Consider the following 23,214-nt stretch of genomic DNA (forward strand, 5'->3'; position numbering starts at 1 on the left):
CTGATCGGGGGCACCTAGGGGGCTCTGTTCCTTAAGCAAGCATCTGCCTTTGGCTCAGGTTATGATCTCGGGGAGGGGGTTGGGGGAGTCTGCTTCTCTATCTCCCTTTTCTCCTGCTCACACTCCTTCTCTCTTTCTCAAATAAATAAATAAAAGATTTATTTTTTAAAAAGTTGCTCCGATCAGTTGTGAGACTTACTAGAAATTAGAAATGATTGCAGGGAGTAAGTGAACAGCTAGCAATTGGACGCATCATCCCCGTCTTCATGCGTGCTTACTGTCTCACTCTTTTTTCCCCGGTTCACAGGAGAAACACACCTGGTGACTGTAGTTGTAAATTTTAGTCCTCCTATTTGAAAGTTTGAATCAGCAATAGCATTAGTGAAGTTATTACAGTTTGAGCATTGATTGCTTTAAATGGGAAAAGTAAGTATGAGAGGAAGAAGACAAGAAGCTAATTCTTCTCTGGCAATCCAAAGCTCTTAACTTTCTCCACTGTGAATACAGTGTACATGCAATATATCATAACTACTAGCAGCATATCTGCATGTGCCAACAATCAGCTGTAAGTCCTCAAGTCCATACAAGAGAAACTTCGATTCACTCATGTCAGTGGCGATTAAAAAAAATACTGCTCTAGCACCCTATCCAATACTGTGAGAAATGCTTTCACAGAAAGCAAGAACCATGGTAATGGCTAAAAAGTACACCCAAAATCTCTGCGACTTTTAAGAGCTCTCTTTGAAGTACCACTACAAACTTACAAAAACATATTAATAATAGAATGACCAAGTCTTAAAAAGCAAAAGATTTGCAGGCATGAGTATTCTAGAAAGACTGTTATATCTTCTCTACAGAATCAGTAAAGAAACCAGAAACAGTCTAGCTTACAGAAGACATTAGGAAATTTAAAAGCTATCCTTAGGTATCCTTAGGTATTTGAAGACCCGGAAGGAAGACTGTACTATTTAACTTTGTTCTGGGGGACAAGCCAAGATCTACCAGGACTGGAAGGAAATACTGTCCCCTAATCTTGGGAATAGAAAGAGTTGAGATGGAGGGGGGCAGGTTTGTAAGTTAGAGCAAGATCTCATTCAGTGTAATTAATAGCTAATGTTGAGAGATTAACATATATATATATATATATATATAAATATAATCTTTATCTTTATCTAATTATAGAGAAAATTGTTACTGTGTGCATACAAATGCTAGAGACTGCTTCTCAAAAATCATAAACAAAAGATTCTTGCATGGGGTAGACTTTTGTATTAGACTACTTGGAATGTGTCTTCCAGTCCCCCAATTCTCTAATTCATATACCTGAACTTAGCATAGCTAATGATAGGGGAAGGGAGGACTGTGATACAGGGAAAGCATTGGAAGCATAATTAATTGATTGGCTTGGTAGAGAAAAAGATGCTGTAAGAGGATTTTGATAGCACAATCCAAGCAGTGTTTTTCCTTCCCGTACTCTCTCTTGGAAGTATGTAAGTGGATTTTACAAAAGAAAGACTATGGTAGGGTGGATTATAGGTAGTGTTCCAGAAAGGATACAGAAATGAACATTTATAGAAAGGATATAGCAACAACTTTTACACTGTTGTTTTTCCTGCTAAGTGAGTGTTTCTGTTCGCCTAAGTGTGACTGAGCAGTGTAGGTGATGACATTCAATTTGAAATATATGGCTTTATAACATCTTATCTTCTGTGTTGACCTGAAGAGTTTCTTGAGATAAAGAGCTGAACCATGTGTTATAAGGAAGTTTAGATACCAGCACATTCATCTGCATATTCGGTAGTCTTTTTGGTAAGCCGATGTAGATGGCCCATAATTCAGCATTTCGGGAAGAGAAATGATTTTAGACCTTGAGAGGCAAGGTTCACCTGAAAGTATTCACAACAGAATTTCTCATTTTTCCTGAAAGTAGTCCTGTAGCACAAACTCATTCACTGGCTGTTAGATGCCTCTTAGAGATCCTGTACTCTGAAATTCTATGGTAATCTTCTGTGAAGCTTGTCTTGTGAATCAGGGATAAAACGCACAAATAAACACTTCCGAAGAATTTTCAGTTTGCTGATAATACTTCCTCAGAGACTAGTGTCAGCTATTTCAGAACTATGGGTGGGTGATACCAAACGCAGTAAATAGTGGTTCCTCAGCAGAGATCACAGAGACTTTTCTCTTTTATTCCACCAAGTTGTCAATTTAGGGTACACGAAATTACTATAACCAGTTGGGCGTTTACACGCTGCTTGAAAAGACTCTTGCATTTTTCCCCTTCCTGTTTAGAAACAGTTTGAGGCTTTTCAGAGAGTCCTCTAAGGAAACGCAGGTAAGTGGGCATTTTATAATTAGCAGATGCCAAAGAAGGAAAGCCAGCAGTTTGACACGGGGAGAAGCTTTGAATGCGCTTCCTTGCCTCTTCTTAATGGCCCCGAGGTTTCTGAGATGGATTTTGCCCATTATGAGGTCAGCAGAATGCATAAATAACAGACCTTCAGTTCATATTTCACAGAGGGCAATTCATAGTGGCAGATTTCCACCCCCCCCAATCATATCTAAAAGAGAAAAAGGAAGTGGCATCACTGAGGTACGAGAGAGCAGAAAAGAATGTCTTTTTCATCCAGTGATGAGACTGACCCCAGCACACTTTGCGGTGACTTGCAGAGGCTGCTTTAACTAATTCAAAAAGGAGCTTCACGGATGAGATGGTCACGGTCCCCACACTTGGTTTTGGCCTCTTTCAGTTCTGAGTCCCGCAGAAGCAAAAAAAAAAAAACAAAAAAAACAAACAACAAAAAAAAAAACAGTCCCTCTGTAGCAAATAGAAGAAGACAAAGAAGAGAATTGCTTTAAGAGGAACTAAATTCAAGTTAAAAAAAGAGCACATCCACTTCCTTCTGGGAATAAAGTAAACAGATTAGTTTTAGGACCAGATGAAGAGATGCGGGATCGTTTTTGCTAAACTTAGCTTGACGTTATGGCTAGTGTATGTATGGGTAATGCTAACCATGTATAAATTTATCTCATTTATAATTTTAAAGTTTAAAAAAGAACTTAGGATAGTAGCACTCAAAGCCAAATAATTCTGTACTTCTAAAACGTGGTAACATGCCTCGTGCCTCAAGTTTCTTTTCTTTGTTCCTCACATTTCCTAAGAATAAAGTCCTCAACAAATGCTGTTGATCAACTTTATGTCCCTCAAGGACAGACATAGATGAGAGATGACAATTTTAATGCTTTAGAGAAAAAGGTTTTCTATATGTAACTGCTTCCTAAAATGTGAGCAGCAGATGCAGAATTAGGGAAAATCTGCAATGTGCAAGCAGCTGCCGCAGAGGAGGCTTTCCTTTGCTGAAGCAAATTTGACTAAACATTCAGGATCCTCTTTCTTTGCCTCACTACTATTCCTCTGTTATCCAGTTCCGTCCTACATGCTTTTGGACCGTTGGAGGCTCAGAAAAATGAGATAAAATTGCAGGCGTGAACACAGCACACAGCTTCAAGCTTGTGACGATACCATTCTAAGATGGCACGTTGTGTCTATGAATGCCTTCTTGTGCCAAGTCACAAAAAGGCTACCTTGCCTTTGGTGATTATTTTTTTTTAAGATTTATTTATTTATTTATTTATTTACCTATTTATGAGAGAGAGAGAAAGGGGGAGAGAGAGTATGAGTCTGGGGAGGGGCAGAGAGAGAAGCAGACTCCCCACTGAGCAGGGTGTCCTATGCCTGGCTCAATTCCAGGACCCTGGGATCATGACCTGAGCCAAAACCAAACATTTAACCTACTGAGCGACCCAGGCACCCCTGGTAATTATTGATAGATAGTTCCTGGTTTACTGAAAGTAACTCGAGTTCTTCTAAGACTTCAGAAATTTCCTGATGGAACTAAGCTATCTGATTTGAGGCAAGCCAGTCTTTTTCAGTTAAAAGCTTTATGTTTATTGTGATTGATAAGATTTTTTACATGTCCACTGGCACGTACAGTCCACCAGGCCTGGGGCATTTGTCTGGTTTTGTTTTATTCACTGATGCCTTGCAAATGCCTAAAACAACGCTCGGGTGTTGTTGGTCTCAATAAGTATGTGTTAAATAAATGGACGAATGAATGAATAAATGAATGTCTTGTACAATATTCTGAACATTTTTGCAGTCAATGTTTGATATCCAGAATTATATATTTTAAATAATGTATATCGTAATAGCACTTAAAGGAAAATGAGGAACAAAGTAAAATGAATAAAACATGTTCAATATTTTCTCATTTACTTCTTATGAAATGGGTATGAGGATATTTGCCCTAATGTCATCATCGGGAGCATCACATGATGGTAGATATCGAAATCTTTCTCTCCTTAAATATTTGAAGCAAAATCATTCACAAGCCCTAACTTTAAAACCCTGACCAACTCTTGACAATGAGAATGTTTGTCAATGTTCGATTCTTATGTGACAGGCTTATCATGATATTTCAATAGTAAATATAATATTGGTCAACATTTTAATGCATCCAAATGATTCTCCACAGGTAGTATTAACTTGCAGATGTAATAAATTGTGTAGTTATCAGTCTGTTTTCCCGTGACTCCAGTCCATCTGTAGTTGCTTCTGCGAAGAAAGTAGTGACATCTAGTGGTAATAGTAAATACTGCAAACGGCTGAGGTGGAGGGCGTGTGGAATTTGAGGGTCAATTAAAAGTGTGAAGCAAAAAAGAACTTGCATGAAAGAAAGGAGAAAATAGGTGACGTATGAGATAATGTCACATCTTCAGTGAAATTGAAGCATCATTAACATGTTTGGTTTGTGTACAATAAAAGATATCTTAAGTTGTCAAATCTGTCAAAAAAGCCATTCAATTAAAGAATAGGCTTATATGAAATAAGGCAGTCAGAGAAAGACAAATACCATATGATTTCACTCATATGTGGAATTTAAGAAGCAAAGCAAACGAACATAGGGGGGAAAAGCGGAGGAAAACCAAGAGACAGACTCTTAACCATAGAGAACAAACTGAGGGCTACAGAGGGGAGGTGGGCAGGGGGACGGGTTAAATGAATGATGGGGATTAAGGAGGGCACTTGTGATGAACACCGGGTGTAATCACTAAATTCTACACCTGAAACTAATACTACACTGTATGTTAACTAACTGGAATTTAAATAAAAGCTTGGGGGAAAAAAAGAACAAGCTTATAACTAAATCATCCACTTGAATTTCTATGTTTTGGTAAGGAATGTTTTGTAATCCGGTACTTCTAAGTAAATATGATCACACATTTCAGCATAAGCCATAGCAAGGTTAAAAGTTAATATGGAAAAAAAACTCAGTTGTGTTCTACATTACTATCTGGGGAAATGAAGCCCACTTAAAATAGAATCATTCCTACATTGGAAAATAAAGGAGCATTGACCAAGCAATATTTTTCTTTTTGATTTGTAAATATTTTGGATTTTATTTTTTCAATGGAATAGAACCTTGTAACTAAAAAATTATATTAATGCAGTTGTTATCTCTTTGTGGGTAATTATCATATTGATTTAATGGTATTTTGGGAGCTATGAAATTAACAGATAATGCTTGCATTACTGGTCATGGGGTTTTGGAATATAGGTGAAGTTCAGTGAGGTGGAGTCCGGAGAGGACTACCAAGAAAGAATTCTTGAGGTGTCTTTGGTGCAAAACGGTGGTTTATTAAAGCACAGGGACAGGACCCGTGGCCAGAAGGAGCTGCTGCCCCCAATTTGTGATGTGTGTTTGACTATATACTATGGGGTTGGGGGAGGTAAGAAAAAGAGAGGTTTCAAAAAGATTTTCATATGTTAAAGAAGACTCACAGGATCCTGGAGGCCTTGCCATTGTCAAGTTAAGGTGTTTTTCCTTCCAGTAAGTCATTAACACAGATAGTTGGGGGCTTCCTGGAGGAACATTTCACTTTGTGGGCTTCAAGTATCTGTCAATGGGCTGCAGATTATAAGGACATTTAATTGTGCCTACATTCTCTTCTGGAAGTTAGGCCATTGATAGAAATGCTTTGTTCTTGTAAATTGCTAAGACTTTTGTAAATTGAGGGAGACTCCTGTTTTGCAGGATTGTAATCTCTGTAAATTAACTACTTGGTTTTCCTTTAGGGCAGCCAGGAGTGCCTGAGGAATGTCATGTAGATCCCCTGGGGTGGGGTTTGTGGGGTGTTAGCTTCTGCCTGTCCTCTGCTAGCCTTCTGCTCCCTCCTCACCGTAGGCAGGAGTTAAAATTTTCGTTTTTCAGATATCTTAGATTTATCTCTGTGGATGTGACTTCGTAAAACTGAGAAGTATATAGGCTATATGATAGAGATATTGGTAATCAATAATAACTAGAATTAAATTTTAAAAAGTTCTAATTTGGGTAATTATGTAAATTCCATTTGCATTAAGATAAATGACAATATTATGATACAATTTATACCAAAAATGTTTTAAAATGCTTTGTTAAGAATAGGAAACTGGAATAAAGTTTTCTAGTGTTTGTGATTAATAGTGAACTAACAGCTTTCTAAACAGTAATTTTTATAAGTGTGCATTACATGAAATGAAACATTTAAAGATCTCCTTTAAATAACATTGTATATCAGTATATCTATTTCCATATTATATGTGAAAATGCATCTTAAAGATATTAAAAGAATATTTTCAGTTTAAGGGCAAATTCATGACTTTCATGAGGAGCTAAAATGAACAAGTGTTAAGAAGATTTTATTTATCTTGTTATTGAAGAGGGGACCAGTAAGATGTTACGACTGGTATGAAGGAGATATCAAAGAAGCATAAATTTATATGCAGCAAAGTAATGTTAAAATGAATTTGAAAATCTGGTTTATCCACAGGGCAATAATCAATTGCACTCCAGCAGCCGTAATTTGTATTTCTACGGACAAGAATATTTGCATTACTATCTGTTTTCTCTAAATTAACTTCTATTTTTAACAGAGTGGTTTAAAATAGCCTAGCCAAAGATAAAGTCTACACCCTTTAAGATCAGATACTCCTGAAGGCCTCAGCATTTCATTTACAGGTCGGGAAGTAATCTATTTTGCATATTCCAAAGCCTAAGTTTTTTCCTTTCAAAGTAGACTAAATAGGCTTATCACATACAAAATTAAAGATATTTGATAGTTTTTACTTGGTATCTTGCACTGAAAGAAACTTCAATTTACAAATGAAAGTAACTATACCTGAGGACTCTAGGAAGCTCTCAGAATAGAAGCATCTTGAAATTGTCAAAGAAAGATTAAACATTTTCACATAATGTCTGCCAAAGAGCTGCAATTGCTTGCAAATAAAACTGTAGCGAAAGCATACCCTACTGTATATTTTCCCACCCTACTGTATATTTTCCCACCTACTGTATATTTTCCCACCTTACAAATGGAAAATAATCTCCTACTTTTCTAATGTGAAAATCATTGTACTGATTCATGCAATAATAATGACAATATTCCTATGATCAATGAGCATGTGCAATGGAATACACAATAAAATTAAAAATAAAACGGAAATATTAGTACGAGATAGCTTTCTCATTAAATGCCAAAATTTGAAATATAATTGCCTTTCTTTCCAAAACTAATCTCCAGACAGAAAAAGGAGAACTTTAACAAGCTCTTTCCTTTTTTTTGTTACGATTGAAGGAGTAGGTTTATATTATAATGGCAAATTTTATTCATGATTTTTTAGTTTATTTGTTTCAGTCAGTGAAAATTTAAAAAATTTGCAGCCACATCGAGAACCAAAATAAAGCTACTGGCAGTGTAACATTAGATAAAATATCGCAGGTTATGGATCATACTTGGCTTGTCTGCTTATTCTCCTCTTACTTTTGGTAATTATGGTGGTTCTAAGCCGGCAATTTAGGTCTTACGATAAAAATATGCATGTTCCATGAAACATTCTATTAAAATACAGCTGAGCCTGGATTTTGATCCTCCTAATTAGAAATAATCTCACTCCTAAATTACAACTCTTAAATGTTTCTCTTAAAATATCATTTTTCATGTTGTTATTTATTTTCTCCATGGCCCACCTACAGGTTCTTCTGGGGCAGCTCGGCATTGTTGGAAGGAGGTTCATGTGGGTTGTATAATTACACAAATCTGTATTTCAGTTTTGTTTTGGCTCTTACAGACTCTAAAGCCTTGGGCAAATTATGTAATCCCTCCTAATCACAACTTCTTCATATGGAAGATGTGAGTAAAATATCTTGCTTCCAGTAGCTCGAAAGAATTAGATGAGACAATATTTTCAAGCTAACTGATACACTGGTTTTTAAATAGTAGGTGCCAAAAAGTTCCTTTTCCACAGAGTTTAATACTTTTTTGAACATAGTAGGGACTCAACAGATATTTCTCGAATAAACCCCTCAATTATATGCAAAGCAAATTCAAATCTCTCTATATTTTTCATTTGGTTTTTCATTTGGTATTTGATTCTACCATGTCTTTTTTTTTTTTAATTTATTTATTCAACAGAGATAGAGACAGCCAGCGAGAGAGGGAACACAAGCAGGGGGAGTGGGAGAGGAAGAAGCAGGCTCATAGCAGAGGAGCCTGATGTGGGGCTCAATCCCATAACGCCGGGATCACGCCCTGAGCCGAAGGCAGACGCTTAACCGCTGTGCCACCCAGGCGCCCTGATTCTACCATGTCTTAAGTGAGGCCCAGAATATATTACAATGGTTGAGCCACTGCAACCTTACGGGGGAAAATCTAAATGGTGGTTTGTTTTTCTTTTTTTCTTTTTTTTCTCATAAATTGAGACAGCAGTGAACCTGATAGCACATCTCTGTTTAGAAAAATAGGCACTGAATGCTGTACCCACATATTCAGTAGCCTTGGGTGTTCCATCAAAGAAGAAAGGAGGAATAAAGTTAGAGATTACCAGAATGAATTGGGCTGATCTTAGGTGGTTTGGCTACTTATTCAACAGGATAGTTGATCAAGCAGATTCTGCGTTATATAATAGAGGAAGAATGAGTATCTTTCTTTGACAATTTATCTGCCATTAAATAATGGGTAGAATGAAAATCTATGTAAATATGAACCCTTATTTCTATTTTGAAAATAGAATCACCTTCTTTAACTCTTCAGGCATTATATTTCAGTTAAAAATGAGTATAAATTAAAGGCAAAGGTCTATTTTTATAGTTACCCATTTGCTCTCATTTTCCCTTCCTCTGAAATACATTAAAAATAGCTTAGAGGGAATAGTAAGTATATTCTATTAAATACTACTTCAGTGCCAAGTGTCTTTTTAAAAAAATGTAACATTACTGATATCATTATTAAGACTCTCTAAAAATCATTATGTAACTATATCTTTAAGGGAAAAAATAACCGCCAAAGGAACAGATGAGTTTTGCATGTATAGATTACCTTTAGAGAAGGAAAAATTAAAAACCTAAATAATTTATCTTTCATTCCTTAGTGACACAGAAAAACCAAGTATCTTAGAAAAACTACATTTAATAGTCTTTATCTTTCTAGCCACATTGGCATGAGGCTTAAGATTCTTTCCAAAAGTCTGAGATAATTTTCAGAAAGGCAGAGGTTTACTATTAAGATCAAGCTTAGACATTAACTTCTGGGTGTCAGAGACACCCAAACATCAGGAGATTCTCATTCTTAGGTGATGACTATGGGAAGAACTGTGAATTATGGAGGAAATGAAAATATGAGGTGTAGAGACTATCTAAAATTGTATGAAAACAGAAATAAATGTATACATTAAACCATTATTTATTATCAAAACTTTATCCTTTTGCAGCTAAACACTTACCAAATTTCTTTTGTCTTTGGGATTTTAGGAAGTGTCAGAGGAATGATATATGCTCCTTTTCTGGGAAGGAGACTTCCAGGAAGTTCATACAGTAGTGAAACTAAACGAAATTCTGTGGGGGGGTATCGTTCACTATTTTTGTTTCAAAAACTTGAAAATTTTTGAGCAGATTTAAGACAAGCATTCAAAATCCTAGTTCTGCTAAGATAGGCTATTTAAAAATCAATTAAAATCTTTTAACATTAATCATATTTCTACAGAAAATATTTCACACATATTAATTAGATAATATTTTATTTTTATATTTATATTTCACACATAATTAATTAGAAGACAGTTCCAATACTTTGAAACCATAGTTTCCTAGCGTTGAGTAAGTCGGGTCATTTTTTTTTTTGTCAGAAAGGGACTAAGTTGCTTGTCATATGTAATGTCTTAACATACATAAGTGTTTTCCCTCCCAGTCTCGGTCCCCTAAGATGACAGGCACTATCACTTTCTGTTTATAAAAAGTCCATATTGAAGTGGCTTCTGACGCAAGAAAATGAAGATAGAATCACTAACACTTTTGCTTTTACTCTAATGGAGTATTTACTGTGCATCTTGTAGAAGCAACGTGCTCTGAATGGATATCAAATAGTTTATATCTGACAAAGATGAAAGGGATGAGAATGATAACATTTAGACAGGAATAAGGGTGATGTAATTGATAAGCAGGCAACGTTGTACAGGAACCCAGAGGAGAGCCAATTATACCAATCAGGATTCTCCACAGAAACATACCAATGGGATATATGTATCCTATATTTCATATATTTCAAATATATAAAGGTATATATATGAAATCTCTGTATCTATCTATCATCTACAGAGAGATGTATTTTAAAGACTTGGCTCACATGATTTTGGGGATTGACAAATCTGAAACCTCTTGGGTAGGTCAGCAGATTGGCAACTAAGACGGGAGTTGAAGTGGCAAACTTCAGGCAGAATTTCTTTTTCTCCAGAAAACCTCAGTTTTTGTCTTAAGGCCTTCAGTTGATTGGGTGAGGCCCACTCACATATTGAGGGAAATCTGCTTCACTTGAAGTCGACGGATCGTATGTATTACTCAAATCTCCACACTCTCCTCATAGCAACACTTACAGTAGTGTTGGATAAGTAACTGGGTACCGTGGTCTAGCCAAGTACAGAGATAAAATTAACCATCACACTAACTAATTACACGTTGGGAGGGTGGTAAGAGTGGGCATTTGTTTGAAAACTAAGAAATGTTTGAATTGCGTGCTTAGTACAACAAAGGAAAAGTGTGCAATTAGGCAAGACAGATTCTGCTTCGTTAGGAATGGGTGGACCAGTGCGGAGGGCACGCCTGTGGGTGAACCACAGGATGAACACTGGAAAAGTAATGTAATTCGGCCTGGGAAGGACTGGAAAAGTCAGTTTTCCTGAAGGCAACCAGTAGTCATGAGAGGCTTTCAGCCAAAAGTATCATAATTAGAAATGTCTTTTGAGAAAATAAATCTGATATTACTTTATAGCATAGACTGAAGAGAAGACTAAAAATTAGTAGAGTTGGGGTTAAAAGTTACTTTTTACATTCTGAGTGAGAGAAATGTTTAACAGAATAATTAATGACAATAGCATTATGGGGAGAAGGTAAATATAAAAAAAAAAAACTAGGGAATTGAACTGCCAAGATCTGACCAATTAAATGAGAAAAGCAGAGAAGATTACTGAGATTTTTGGAAGAAACAAAATGAGTAATCCCTCTCCTGACCTGGGTTTTGACCCAGTTGTGAATAGATTCAGGAGAAAGGCATTTGGAGACCAAAATGCCCCATTTATTCCTAATAAGATTGGCATTGAAGATTGTAGGTTATAATCTGTAGAAAGGGAGTTTTTCAAATATGAAATCCCAGATTAAGACAGATTTAGCCATTAGCAGTGGTAGACTGGGTCACAACCTCTGCCATTACCCCTCCTCTCCAGTATGCTAAGCTGATCACTGGAGGAGTCAACTTTCTCCTTCCTTGGGGGGTGGAGGATTGAGCACAGGTGCAGGGTATGAAGCAAGGTCACTGCAATGAAACATCAACAGTTGAAAAGATACTCCATCCACCCTTTCCTGTGATAAACTTTTCACAGCATGAATATTTTCAGGGGGTGACATAAATGAAATGTTTCATTCTTTGTATTTTTAAATTTGACTTCTGTTTGCAACCGTGTGTGTGTGTGTGTGTGTGTGTGTGTGTGTGTGTTTAAGGGTAGGAAGAAGTGGCTCAAACAGGTTAGAAAAGGAAAAACAAGGGTGCTACTGGGTGGCTCAGTCTGTTAAGCTTCTGCCTTCGGCTCATGTCATGATCCCGGGGTCCTTGCCTCGAGACTCACATCGGGCTCCTTGCTCAGCGGGGAGCCTGCTTCTCCCTCTGCCTGCTGCTTCTACTGCTTGTGCTCTCTCTTTCTCTCTGTGAAATAAATACACAAAGTCTTAAAAACAAACAAACAAAAATAAAACACCCAGGGGTTTAGGGGAGAATTAAGATTTTAGTACTTTTAATAGCAAAAATATGTAAATTTTAACTATAAGGTATATACTATATTACATCGTAAAAAATTGTCTCTACAATGCCAATGAATATAACCCTAATTTGTATTTGCATATTCCTCTATTCATCTATCTATTTAATAAATGTTTTTGAATATCTATGAGTGCCAGCGATGGGTGATGCTGGTCTTAAGAAAACCGTTACTATTACTGCTATTAGAAGATACATTGAGGCATGTTAAAAATTTTAAGAGTTTATTTGAGCAAAAATTGATTTGAATCAGGCAGCACCATACCTGAAGAGTTTGAGTCAACACGAGCTGGGGAGAGACATTTATACAGAAAGGGCGGAAGCAAAGGAAAGAAAGGACTGATTGGCGCAAGCTCAAAGCCTAGTTGGCTGTTTGTGAATGGTGGTTGTCCTTAGGTTTCAGTTTTGTAACCTTGAGGCATGTACATGCCTAGATTTTGGTTTGTTTACTTAGGCCTCCATGGCATTGGTGCCACATCAATCTAATGGCCTCCTGATTTATTTTAACACTGGAAATAATAATGATAATAACACATGAACAGTAATCGTGATGATTATATAAGGGTTCTGCCAACAAGGAGTTCACAGTGCTGTGTGATGGACAAGCCACACACCCCCATAAATGTCATGGTCTTTGTCTCCTGTATGTTTAACACAGTATCCAACAATTAGCCATATAAGATGAGTTTGAATGAGTTGGACTCAGGAAGATCAAAATTATAGAACAGTTTTATTTTTTCTACCTCACTGTCTTCAAACAACCTCCATTAAAATATTCATCTTTCCTTTGGATTAGAACTTGAATATCAAATGAGTCCCATTTGTGGGTTTTCCAAAAAAGTCCAGTTGTCAAAAGTTATTTTCATTTGATTCAGATCTTCCTTTTTCTCGCAGATCAGGCCTTATCGGAAGCCAGCTTTGGGAAAGTAGGAAGAATATAATTAGTTTCTTCTGTCTTCCTTGCTCTACTTGACATCCTTCCTCCTTCCCTACTGACAGCTGTTTCTGGCCCCTACTAAGTTGGGCCTGAAGGGGGAGGGGGAGCAGGATTGAAGGAAAAAGGCAAAGATTTATAAGAGAGTATAACTGTGATGTTGACTGATGCTCTCTGGGTAAAGTTAACTCGAAATTCAAAGCATCACTCTCCCCAGTACAGCCCTTCTGCGGTTGCCAAGAGGTACCCCGGTGGGGATAATGGCTCAGTTCTCTAGCCCACGAAAGGCTTCATTCTGTTAGCATTTGTTTTCAAGGGCACCACTTACACAGTGTCTCTCTGTAGGGTTTTCATGGTCTTTAGACATTCTTTTTAAATGAAATCCCTTTCAGAACAACTCAAGCGTGATTCCATTTTAGAATGTCCACATCTGGCTGTTAGGAGGCCATACCTGTACCCTGCACTGCGTTCGGTGGAGGAGAGCTCCCTCCTGCTAGGGTTCTCGCTTCTGTCTGTCCCATACAAGCCCCTCTTTATCAGTCCTCCTCCCCTTAAACTTTTTTAGGTGTGGTCACTAGATTTCTCTGAGGGTCAGACTCCCCAGTACAACAGCCAAGCCTTTCCAAGCTTGCTAAAGGTGCCTTGAGCACCATGGGAAGAGAAAGAGAAAAGCCGGAACGCCGCAGATTGTCTCTCTGACCTGGCTGCTCGCTGGAGGCACCCAGGGGCCCTGAACTACACATTAGGCTTTAATGTTTCAAGTACGGCCTGAGCATCTTTAGTGATTCTGTGTTTAGCCAAGGTTGACAAAGCGTCTCTAAAGATGCCCTTCCTACTGACATCCCCGAGAATGCTTTGTCTTCACATAACCTGGGGGCGGCTAATGGTCCACTTGGGGCAGACTGGGTTTGGATTACCCTTTGGGCCAACTCCCCATAGGTGGTTGCAGATCTTTACAAATAGGAAGAGTTTGACACCTTTTAGCCTCAGCATTGGGGCTTCAGTCAAAACTCTGAGAAAGCAGGAGTTCCATTTGAAGTCCTGTTGCGTAAATGTCTGTTGAAGTGACCTGAGTAATGCAGAGATGATGGATAGGAGTCAGAGTTACGTAAGTTCCTAGGAAAAAGATGAGGCTGCTTAACAATTTTCCAGTCCATTTCTCTTCAGCGTCTCATTTTGTTTTTGCTCAAAATCATACGATGTCCCTGGTTTTAAATAGCATACCCACCTTACCATTTACTAAGATCAAAATGTATCAGAACTGACCATCTCAAAATGACACAGCTCGAGTCTTAATTTTTCTCTTGGAATACGTAGCAACTGATAATTTTTTGTAAATACATTTTTGGAATTAGTCTCTCTCTCACACACACACCTCTCCCTCCCTCCCTCTCCCTCCCTCGCTCTTTGACTTTTACAATGACAACTGCACAAAAACTCTGCAAATTAATCTTCTTTTTAAGTCTCCAAGTTTTGTTAGGCACTGAGTTTTTATAACCAGGGTATTTAAGATAGTTCAATTCATGTAATATACCAATATTTTCCAAAGAAGTAACATTTTTTTTCCAGGTGGAAAAAAAAGAACAAGCCTTTTGAGATTGAATTAAGCTTGAAAAGAAAATGGAACATGAATTTTAGAACACCCCCATTTGTCTCTGAGAATGCAGTGCCTCTACTTGGCAGTTAGTAGAATTCCTTCCTACTACAGTCCTTCCTTCTGTCCCTCTCACATCAGCCCCCTTTTTCTGATCTTCTCTCCTTTAAAATTTTCAGGTGTGGATCATGTGGTCTCTCTGAGCCCCAAGCCACACATGATGATTCATATTTGAGTAGTCAGATAAAGCATTTTATATAAAATAATTTTTTCCATTTTCAAGCTGAGATGTGGTTGTGAGCAAAAGAATGAAAGCATGTATGTTTCCTCTCAAGAAATACAATTGTAGATGAATGTTTTCCATGTAGTTAGAATAAACTGTGCAACATTAAAATGTCATGCAACCTTAGTTCATATTTTAAAATTATATTTTATTAATTTCTATAAAGAACCTCTCCACTAAGAATGTAAGCTCTGGACGACTTCAAGCATTTTTAATAGATACATTTAATAGACACAGAACAAGATACATTCTTCTGTATCTTGTAAACTAGTGTATGTATAGCTACTTTTAAATAATAAGAAGAAATGGTTAACAATAGTAACCTAACAGTTCCTACAACATCCCCTCTGTTAACAATCTAATTGAACCTTCAACTAAATGGTAGCTGGTGATCAATAATAAGAATGTTAGTAAGTCCTTTAAAACAGGCATTGAGTATGACCTCTAATTATAGCCCGAGGGTGATTTTATTTTACTTTTATACAATGTATTGAGATTTGATACTTCTTTTAATACTAGAATTTAGCTTCTGACTTTCATGACAAGCTCAGGAATTTTCCTAAGAACTACTTTAACAAAGATAAATAAAAGAATGGCCATGATGGAGAGAAATAGTTATTCTATCTGGGGCCTTTTATTTTATTTTATTTTATTTTTTTAAAGATTTTATTTATTTATTTGACAGAGAGAGAGACAGCCAGCGAGAGAGGGAACACAAGCAGGGGGAGTGGGAGAGGAAGAAGCAGGCTCCCAGCAGAGGAGCCTGATGTGGGACTCGATCCCAGAACGCTGGGATCACGCCCTGAGCCGAAGGCAGACGCTTAACGACTGCGCCACCCAGGCGCCCTATCTGGGGCCTTTTAAAGAGAGTAAATTTGATACTTGCTTAGGGGAAAGAAATAACACATACATTATTTTCATTTCTTATAAGTTGTCTTTGAAAAATAATTTCTTTTAAATATGACGAGCCTTATTACTAGGTTGTCACGTGTAACAAAATGGAAGCCTTCAAGAACTACGCTCCCGGAGCATTTTGGTTCTAGAAGTTACCAGTCGGGTTTGCACTGTTGAGTCCTCTAGTTTCCATTTTCTTTGGCTTCTGAGTATTGAAGCCTCTGGAAGGGCAAACAAAACACTTAGGACCTATCAATCACCTTTCCCTTAGCACAGAAGAAGGGATGCCTTTGTTGTAGATACATTTCAGTGGAGGGTTCATGTAATGAGACTTCTTAGAAGGGGGCACTCTGCCCAGTTGTGGCCCATCCAGCATCCTAGAATCTTCTTCTTTGGGGGAAAAAAAAAATCCTGCTTTTCTCTTGAGAGCTACCTATCCCTCATTTTCTCTACTTCTTGGGTTGTGGGTCCCAGCAACATCAACTCCAGAGGTAAAATGGATTTGGCCAATCAGTTCTAAGTTCAGGGATGCTGGGTAACACTTGACAAAGTAATCAGGCCAATGAGTTCCAACTCTAAGGTTGATGTGAGAGCTGTTTTGTACGAAAAGGACATTTTCTTCCTCCTGAGGTGGCTGAGAGAACGGATATAAACCTGGAGCCACTGGCAGTCTTGTCTTGTGTCTGTGAACTGAGACACTGTAGATGAGAACAGAGCCCTGAGATTAAAAAGCCTGAGTCCTGAAGACATCCTTGGAACCTCTGGATCTAGTAGTATGCTTGAAGCCAGACCACTCTCGACTTTTAGGCTACGCAAGTCAATAAAGTCCATTTCCCCCTGAAGGCAGTTGGAGTTGATTTTCTATCACTAGCAGCCGGAAGAGTCTGAATAATGCATCTACGATGCTCTGCCTGCAAGTACATACACATTTTCCCAATGGCAACTCATTTAGCTAAGTGGTGGCCTGGGTGTTAAATGGGGAATCACTGCTAAGCATACTCCCATAGATAGTAAAATAGCTGAGAAGCATAGATTTTTCTAAACGAGGACAATTTAGTTCTGTGTCAAATAACAGTTATTTTCTCTCTATGACCAAAAAGAGATTTCCATTTGACCCCATAGCATTTGGAATTCCATACCAATCAAGTACCTCTTGAAATGAGTGAAGAAAAAGACTTTTAAGGTCATGATTCCAAGGTTCCATTCTATGATGATGTCATAACCAATGAGTAACAAGATGGGAAAATCTCAGGACCGAGCCGTGCTTCTTCCCCCATCACCTGCAGCTAAATTATCTTTTATTCTGAGATTATTTCTTAATCTGGGGGGCTTAGAAATGTCTCTACAGAAATGAACCTATAATTTGTAGAAGATTTTTGTAATGTTTATTTTGCTTTGTTGACTGTCCTTATTCACTAAAATAAAATATGGACCATGATGTTACTGGCCCCAGGTTTTTATTCATGTTATAGTTGCTGTTGTTATTATGAACATGATGAAATGAGGCTAGTTTAAGAAATCTCAAATTAGAGGACCCAGTGTTTTATTGCAGCCAAAAAATCTGCTTCTTGATTCTAATTGCAATGTGTGACAACTCATTACATCTCTCACTACCGGACAGCACAAAATTGTGAGCCCAATGTAAAGTTTATAAAATTGTGTTAGCCTGTTTTCCTGGAGATAGTCCAGATTTACCAATATTCCCCTCAGCATTGCTTGATGCAAGAGTTTGGAATAGACCCTAGCCTGGTGCATACCCTATGGGGTATTAAGTCAGTGTGTTAAACACAAGCAAAAGTGTGAGATAATAACTGAGGGGTGGACAAAGGCTACAATGTTCTGAATAATCATTACCGGAGTTATGACATGTCCCAGATTCTATAGATAAGCACAAGAAGGGAAGATACTGGAATGATGGAATAAAGCTTCTTCAGAAACGTGGGGAGTGGTGATGTTCAGACAGGTGCAGTCTAAATTATTGAACAATAGAGGGTAGTTTTTCTTTATTGTTTTTTTATGTGGTGTGTTTGTTTTAAGAAGAGAATATAGAAAAATAACAGGCACAAACAAAGAAAGATGATATTTCAACACTGAGTTCATGAAAACTATTAAATCAGAGATATCCTAGTAAAACCCAAAAAAAGTGTAACCTTTTTTGGCCACTCTCATTTAACCCCTGCCCCTAACTTGGGGAATAGCTCACAGGCAGTTACAGGAGACAAGCAAACAATCAACCTGTACCCATAATCCAATTTCAAAAGCATTAAAAAACAATAACAGCCTTTTCTAGGGATTTATTGGTGATAAAGGAAGAGAAGGGAATAACATTACGTGGAAGATTAGCACACCTTCCTGTATTCATGACCGTTGTGCTGAGATTTTGTCTGTTCTCCTATTGCAGGCAGAAGTACTCTGCTTCTTGATTTGAGGCTTGGTGATGTGACTTGCTTTGGTCAATAGGATGTAAGAAGCATGGCATAGCAGAGACTTGATGTGCATTCACAGTTGGGTTTTTCTTTTTATGCTTTGTAAATGCCATGAAGAGAGCTTCTGCCAGATACCTGTTTAAACATTAACTTGGGTCCCAGAATAAAGACCATTGTATAAGCCCAGGCCACAGGTGGCAACCAAGTATAGGTGGACCTACAGATTGAAACAGAGCCTCTAAGAATAATCCGGGTTAAATCAGCAGAACCCTGACCATGAGACTAACTGCTTATTGCCGTTTGCAAATGAGTTCCAGGTATTTGTTACACAGCACTATTGTGACAATAGCTGTTACAATTGTTATTACAGAACTTCGTAAGAATTCCCTTTAAATACTGCCTCTGCAAATGTTCAGTCACCTTGGCAGCTGCACAAACCTGCACTATCTGTACTATTAGATGCAATTATCTCTGTATTTCCCCATGTTAGAATGTTATTCTTCTACCCAACTACCATTTAATTAAACAAAATAACTGAGAGCCCTTTCAGCTTTGCAGATTTGTATCACAGCTTCTCCTCAACCTGAATACTTATAAGGCCATCATTAGAAAAACAAAAAGAAACAATCCATCTTCTCAACAAGTCAAGGAAGGGAATATGTAATACTTGCATTTTTCTTTCATTGAACCAATTACAATGTACTGGGCACTCTTCTAAGCTATCGCAGGTATAAACTCACTTGATCCAAATTCCTACTAATATACCAATTTTATAACAAAAATCTAAGGCTTGGAGAGGAGGTGATAGGTAGGTAGATGATAGATAGATGATAGATAGATAGATGATAGATAGATAGATAGATAGATAGATAGATGATAGGTTTTTTTGTTTTTGTTTTTGTTTTTATTCTGGGTACTAAATTTATTTGGGTAGAATAGGTTTGCACAGATAATTTTCCATTTTCTAGCAGGGGACAGACAGTAAGATCTGCTGCAGAAATGTGAAAATAAAATTCCAAGCCAGGAAGAGCAGCAGAAATTTTATCCTGAATCCCATTTTTACCAGTATGTTGACCTCTCGGCCTTGAGGAGTTCTAAGATTTTGGTAAGGAAGGCATGCACATGGGTCTTCTTTGGTTACCACCTGGGATAGAGCTGCAATAGGAACTCCTAGATACAGAGTAATCATATTTTACTTTCAACTTTAAATTGGTTGCAGCAATCATACGCTTTTCTGAAGCTATTTCCATCAAGCTTACATTGCATGATACAGATTATCCCAGGGCCCACCTGCAGTCCCCTCCCTTTGCCAACGTAGAAGCAAATTATATTTCATGTGCTTGCTTTGCAGTTTCACATAGAGTCTCCACTTAAATCATACCCAGTGCTCTCAAGATTAGTGAGAAAATCATGCCCCTGTTCTCCTTCACTTTCCTATCTGGGTCACTTGCTTTCTGCTGCTGTATCTTTCTCCACCCTTCCTCTCCAGCCCCACCCTCCCACATCCACTCAGACACAAGACGTTTTTGGCAGAAAGGTTTTCAGTTTAATGCCTCCCTATTTGGGCTTAAAAAAAAAAATTAACCCCTCATTCCCGTTATCATCTTCTATCCGGCAGCTACACTGCAGGCCTGCAACAATTCAGGTGTTCTGGTGCATGGTGGGACGCTCTTGGGATTTATATGCTCAGTCTCCCCAATAAATAACAGTACTGAAGTACATCATCTTTACATAAGACTAAGGGTGTCTTTCGTAATAGCCAGTTTATCACTTCCGCTGCTGATTTTCGCAGGCGCTGGGCTCTCTGCAGACAAAGCCATCATTTCTTACTTCGTATTTGTGAAAAGTGACAGGGGGCAGGAGGGGAAGGTGGGGGCTCAGAGGTAATCTGATTGTTGCTTAGAAGTGTTGCATCGGGTGGGGAATATTAACACTGGGCACACCTGTAGACTCAAACAGCGTCAGGCCCCAAAGTTCTTATCAAGTTGCCTAAACTCTGTGATTTAATAAACACAATGAAAATGAATATTTCCTTTTGGGAATTGGAAAAGAAAACAAAGACCGTCTGAAGGGGTATATTCTGTAAATCATGCAAGACAGCAGAGTCAGAAAGTGACTCATCTGTGATTATTATTCATCACCTCTTAACACCTTTCCTTCCCTGGAGAGAGAGGTGAGAAGAAAAACTTCAGAATTGTCTAGTCCTCTCATTTCAGTATCTGTGTTTTATTCTATAGCTAATAAGGTGTTGCTATCTCCTAAACTATGTGTCAGAACCTCATTATGTTGGACATAGAGCATTACAAACTTCCGTCTTTGTGAAATATGTAAAAACAAATGTTTGCTCGATGAATAAATATGGCAAGAACACTGAAAGGAATGGCTGAACTTACAGAAAACTCTGACCTGTCTGCTTCATGTAATTATGTACACATTTGGAAAACATTCAATTTCAAGAAATTAATCTATTTTTGAACACCGATTCAATTTTCTAAAATTACCTTAATCATTAGTTTTTAACAGGATCTGAACATTTTGGGGTTTTAGATGATAAAATAACTTCAGAAATATAAATGCTACATATAGTAACATGTTTACTTTATTTATTTGTTTGTATGTGTATTGATTAATTGATTGATTATCTTTGAGAGAGAGTGTGCATGCATTTGCGTGCAAGAGCAGAGGGGAGGGACAGAGGGAGAGTGAGAGAGAGAACCTTAAGCAGGCTCCACACTCAGTGCAGAGCCCAACAAGGGGCTCGATCTGATGACCCTGAGATCATGACCTGAGCCAAAATCAAGAGTCAGAGGCTTAACCGACTGAACCACCCAGGTGCCCCATATGTTTATTTTAAACATTAAACTTTCACTTACATCTATTGGCTTACTTTTTCCTTTGTATTCTTCTTTTTTCCCCAAATATTAATACTGAGAATCCAATATTTAACAGGCAATTCTCTAGACACCATGAATTTAGAAAAAAACATTGAGAATACTCTCATGTCTTAGCTTATATCAGGGAAACCCTGCAAAAAAACTGATAAATAAATGCATATTAAATCAGATGGTTACAAGTGCTATAAAGGGACCAAAGGGAGAGAGAGAAGGACTGATTATTAAATATTTTATTTTATGCTATTTTTATTTTTTCCAGATTTATTGAGATACAATTGACATATAACATTGTGTAAATGTAAGGTGTACAATATGACTGTATTTATGAATGTATTTTTACATATATGCATATTTACACACATATATACATATATAACATATATACACATATATACATGAGTACATATACACATATATACATGAGTATATATAATATATGCATACATGCATATATATAGATACAAATATATATAGATACATATATATATATATGTAGTGAAATGATTACCACTATAAAGTTAACTAAGACATACATCACCTCACATAGTTACCTCTCTTGTTTCCTGATGAGAACATTTCAGATCTTATAACTGGAGGTTTGTACCCTTTGACCAACATGTCCTTATTTTTCTCACACCTCCCTCCCCCTAGTAAGCACCCATTCTATTCTCTGTTTCTATGAATTTGACTTTTTTAGATCCCACATATAAGTAATACCATACAACATTTGTCTTTCTCTGACCTATTTCACTTAGCATAATGCCCTTAAGGTCCATCTATGTTGTGTGGATGGCAAGATTTCCTTCTCTTTATAGCTGGATAATATTCCATTATATACATATAACATTCCTTTGTCTATTTTTAAATCAGACTATTTGTTTTTTTCTCTAAGTTGTATGAATTACACTTATTTTTGATATTAATCCCTTATCAGATATATGGTTTGAAAATATTTCTCCCATCCTGTAGGTTGATTTCCCATGTTGTCGATTGTTTCCTTTGCTGTGCAGAAGCTTTTTAATTTGATGCAGTCCTACTTGTTTATTTTTGCTCTGGTTGCTCATATAGTAGGTATTTTAAAGATAATGCTGAAGGCTGTCTCTCTACTGAGCTGGCATTTGACTGCAGAGTGGAACGAATGAATCTATTGGTGTATTGAGGGAGAAGAGCTTTCTAGCTCAAGAAAACAGAAAAAGCAGACTTGACAGGAGAGTACATTTGACTGGAATGGGGAGAGTCTGAAGAAGAATGACAGAAGGGATCAGAGTGGCGACTGGAACCTGGCAATTGCAGTCAGTTGCAAAAGTTCTAAAACCTAGAGTTAGAAAATTATAGAGCAGATTTGGTTACATACAGTCATTTTCCAATCTGCCAGGGAAGAAAAGGCAGACTGTAAAGTCAAAGATTTCTGTTTTATTCACCGCTTTATTTCCAGTACCCGAGGACCGCTTAGTCAGTACTTTACAAATAGTTGGGGCAAGTCCCTAATAAAATTAGGATATGGTCAGAACTGGTATATTATCATTCTCCCATCTCTTTTTCTTTTTAAAATTATTTTATTTTTACTTCGTTTTATCATCTGTATGTTTTTAGTTTGAGTTTTCAAGCATATACTTTGAGGGACGCCTGGGTGGCTCGGTGGGTTAAGCGTCTGCAGTTGGCCCAGGACATGATCCCAGGGTTCCAGGATTGAGTCCTGCATTGGCCTCCTTGCTCCGCAGGGAGCCTGCTTCTCCCTCTGCCTGCCGCTCCCCACCGTTTGTGCTGTCTGTTGCTCGTGCTCTCTCTCTCTC

At 37.6% G+C, this 23,214-nt stretch overlaps 1 protein-coding gene across 2 annotated transcripts in view; it reads left to right on the plus strand.

Moving 5' to 3' along the window:
* CDH12 (cadherin 12) overlaps window positions 1–23,214 on the plus strand; it is a 256,933-nt gene that overhangs the window by 108,555 nt on the left and 125,164 nt on the right. The window lies entirely within an intron of this gene.

Source organism: Ursus maritimus, unplaced genomic scaffold, assembly GCF_017311325.1.
Source record: "Ursus maritimus isolate PB19 unplaced genomic scaffold, ASM1731132v1 scaffold_15, whole genome shotgun sequence".
NCBI lineage: Eukaryota > Metazoa > Chordata > Mammalia > Carnivora > Ursidae > Ursus > Ursus maritimus.